This window comes from Anopheles moucheti, chromosome 2, assembly GCF_943734755.1.
Source record: "Anopheles moucheti chromosome 2, idAnoMoucSN_F20_07, whole genome shotgun sequence".
Lineage (NCBI taxonomy): Eukaryota > Metazoa > Arthropoda > Insecta > Diptera > Culicidae > Anopheles > Anopheles moucheti.
This window is the reverse complement of record NC_069140.1, coordinates 36897782-36902065: the sequence shown is the minus strand read 5'-3', so window position 1 is coordinate 36902065 and position 4284 is coordinate 36897782.

Genomic DNA, 4284 nt, shown 5'->3' with positions numbered 1-4284 from the left:
GGGTTGTTTTTGCAGACGAGATGCATAAACTCCACCAACTCGACCAGGAGACAACGTTTGGAATCGGGAATCGCAGAACAATTGACAATAGCGCAGAATGACAGCTGGTTTGTTTGAGTGTGTTTGTGTGTGCGGACTGGCACATTGGATGCCATAAAACGTACAGGGTTCGTTGGCGAACAGCTGTTGTTGTTGGAATTGTCGAACAGCTGTTTATGGCTGTGTAAGAAATTAAAATTAATAAAACAAACAAATGCGAAATGAAAAGCTTTGAGAGTGATTTGGACTTAAAGTTTAATGTTCGGGTTTGACCTAAATTTAAAGACTGTATGTGTACGGTCGTTATAGTTGAAAACGCTTTCCGAGAATGTTCGTCTTGATATTCAAACTACAGACAGTACCCGCGATACGCTATAATAGCGTACTGCTATAATCCACGTACGGGCAGTCCCCGAGATACGCTATTATAGCGTACCTCTATAACCAGGTAAATATCCGCGTATCTCGAATTTCCGCGTAAGTCGAATCCTGGTGCAATTTCGTTTATACTTCAATATTGCATACTTGACTTCCTTCACTGCACTTCATTTATTCAGGTTACATACCTTTAGTGCCGAACAGATGGGTTGTCACGCCGGGATAAAAGAGAGAACCAGCGATTGAGACGGTTGCATCAGTCTACGAAGTAGTATTGACGTCTTCTGAGACCTGTCTCGTTACTATTGCAGTAGTGGTGACGTCTTCAAAGCCCGGTGCACTAACCTAGCGCCAATGGACGAGGTCGTGGAAAATTTTACCCGAATGGTCTAATACTCGATGTCTTGTATCCTTACAGGAGATCCTTGAGGAGAGTTTAGTTCGAGCAAATAGGACAGTCCCCAGGGTGTGGTTTTTCCAGTGTATGCTGGAGTTCTCTTGTAGAAGGTTGGACTCTGTAACGATTTTCTCCTCTGTGAAAAATGATGTAAAAAACTGCTGCGTTCCACGCCGTGTCAAAATCGTTTAAGGCAATTTCTATAAATACTCATAACATGCCCCAGCCATCGTATCCTGCCGGCCTTCGCCACCGTGAGGATATCCGATTCGTCGAACAAGCTCGTGATTTATTCATCTCTTCCACACTCCATGCTTGAACACACCGCCAAAGATAATCCGGAGAATGCGTCACTCAAACACGCTCAGAGCGTTTGCATCCTCCGCTCGGACTCGTGTCCATAGAGGACCACCGGGCGAATCAATGTACAATATATTTCACATTTCGTACGGTCTCGAAGTCTTCTGGATCTCAGTAGCAGCAGATCTCAGCACACTATTACTAACTATATAACTATTAGTTCTCCAGAAATCCTTGAATCAGTACTACAGTCAACCCATCATAGCATAGATCTGCTGTACTAGGAATATACTAATTCAGTAAGCCGGATACCAAAAAATTACTATTCACTGCATGGTATTTAATTATATCCGTAATAATCTGTTTAAGTATACGCTATACTATTTTAGAAGGCGGTAATCTGTTAATTTAGTACGTGGCATACTAGGAATATACTAACTTAGTATTCGGGTGGCAGGCATATATTCTGTATTTATTTGTATTTTTTTTGTAAATCGCCTGTGCTTCAATAATCCATTACACATACTGAGCGAAAAATCAAGAGGCCTGCTAATTCTTGGCTTTTTTAACTTTATTTACCCGTAACCTGGATTAGCGGCGGATCAAACAGTAGGCGGAGTAGGCGGTCGCCTAAGGCCTCGCCGTGTTGGGGGCCCCAAGAAATGTGTGTAGTAGTTGTATACATAGGCCCAGTCTCCTATGGTAGAGGGGGCCCCTAAGGGTACCACAAGAGGCCCCTGGCGAAATTTGAAGTTGGGACAAAATGCCCCGGAATCGGCCTGTTTTGTTACTGGTGATACTATTCAAACGCATTAGAGTGTTTTGTCATCTGCAACAGCGGTATTGATAAAGCCGATAGTTTAAACAGCATAGCTTACAGCAATTGCAAGCGCGACCAAGCACTGCAATGGTCGATCAGAATCCCTGAAAGAAAACCAACTGGTGATCATCAAAAAAGGCAACATGCATCCTACCTTGTGGCCAATGGGGCGTATTATTTCGGTTCATCCTGGCAAGGACGGAATAGTCCGCGTAGTGACGCTGCGCACAGCATCCGGTAAACACATCGTACCGGTTTGGCAATGTTACCCAATCCAAATGTGCTCAGCAATTTGGATAGGAAGATTGGCACTGGCACTGAATAGCATGCAGCAACAAACCATGTTTTCGTTTATTTACTTTCATAGTCGTCAATGATAACAAGGCAAGGCACATACCCATATATACCCATAAATTCAATTTCTTTGGTGGCCAGAATGTAAGAATTAAGGTTTATAACAGAACATTCCTTTCACATTCCTATCAAACGCATTAGAGTGAAGGGGGAAAAGGCAAAACGGATCTTGCATCTCTTTCAACGGATCTTAGCGCCGTTCCGTCCGTCGAAAACGCTTCAGAAACGATGGAATTTTTGGTTTCTGACACCAAGAGAGCATCCAAACGAAGAGATAGCTCAAATTTCCGTACCATGTGGTATCATTTCATTTAGCTGTACCCTTCCCTCTAGTGATCATAGCGCTTGATCCGTCAACTGATCTTGCATCTCTTTCCGTTTGTCCAAACAGCACAGCGCGTACCATAACTGTACACCAGTTTATTTTTATGGAAATAACAATGTGGAATATTGATGCAAAATATTGATGTATGGCATCCTTCTAAACCCATAACGACAAAAGATATGAATGTTGGAAAATAACCGAACAATAAACAATACATATTGTCTTCGGAAATAGTGGCACTGCACATTTCCTACTGCTAATAATTAAAAAACTGAACTTCTGTACAGTTATGACACGCACTGTAGGAACTGGATGGATGAAACGAGACGGAGGATTCTCCCCACAGTAGCTGAGCTATTTACTCTATCGATCGCTCTCCCGAGAGGGCCCTTGTTTGATAGTATGTGTAACTTATAGCCAATCGTAGAAGATCTCTAATTGATCAATAGCATCACAGTGACTGATATCGTGAGCAAGCGTTATCAATGCATCATGTACAAACATGGCGGATCCTTGTGCGGATCAGATTGATGTTATCTCCTTTCGTGGATGCTCTCTTGGTGTCAGAAATCACAAAACTGGTCGCTTCTGGCGGGTCCGATCGCGCATGCTCGGAGACTTCGACGAAAGGAAAAGCGCTTAAAAATAATATGCAACGACGACTGAAATGACCGTGTGCTGCTCTAGCTCTTGTAAGCTGGACACTAAACACTAACGGTGATTAATTCGTTCCATTTTGCTCTGTATTGTCCCCCAACAAAGATTGTCATCAAGAAGAAGAATAACCATGTGGGAATGTGGGAGGCAAACAGTACCGCGAGTCAATCTGCTGATATATGTGATATGTGATATTAACATCTATTGTACTGCTCTTTATCCGTATCGTCGTATGCTGAGCGGTGTCCACGTCCTTCGGGCACCGGCACAGCTCAGCTCGTCGGTATATTCATGCAAACTATATACTCAGTACATAACCGCATGCAATTATGAGGCGCGATCAGCATCTGCTGGTGGCGACGCTTTCTTCTAAACGCTTTTACGTACATACGTGTTTATATGAAGTATTTTGTGGACAGTGTTTTTGTGTGTTTGTTAAAAGTTTACTAAATAGTTTGATCTTCGGATTCGTGGTTGAGTTGAGAAAAGGGATCAAAGGCGGATCAAACGGTAGACGGAGTAGATGGTTGCCTAGGTCCACGCCGTGTTGGAGGCCCCAAAAATGTTTGTAATGCCCCTTCTTACTGCGCCTTTAGCTTTGACTCATTTCAAGGGACTCAATGCTCCCCAAATTCATCATATTTTTTAATTAGAGGCCCCATTGCGTGCGAAAAGCAGGATAAGGGATAGTGGGAATAATCTGACGCAAGATTCGTAAGAACTGCTTAAGTATAATTTGGAGTACTCATGCTAAAATGATATGTCGCATATGAGCATCACAGTCCAGGTGGGAGCTGAACGCAAATAGGACGTGTCGTATATTTTTACGATACATTTCATTCGTGATAACTGACCAAGGTTTGGGAGTAATAAACTACAATGGCCATATATCTAAAACACGATGCAAGATGTCCAGATCAGACAAATGGCTATCTCAGACTAAGAGACGAAGCCGCTAAGGCTCAATGTCTGCAAAAACCTAAAAAATAACAACAATAGCTCTATGTGACTTGG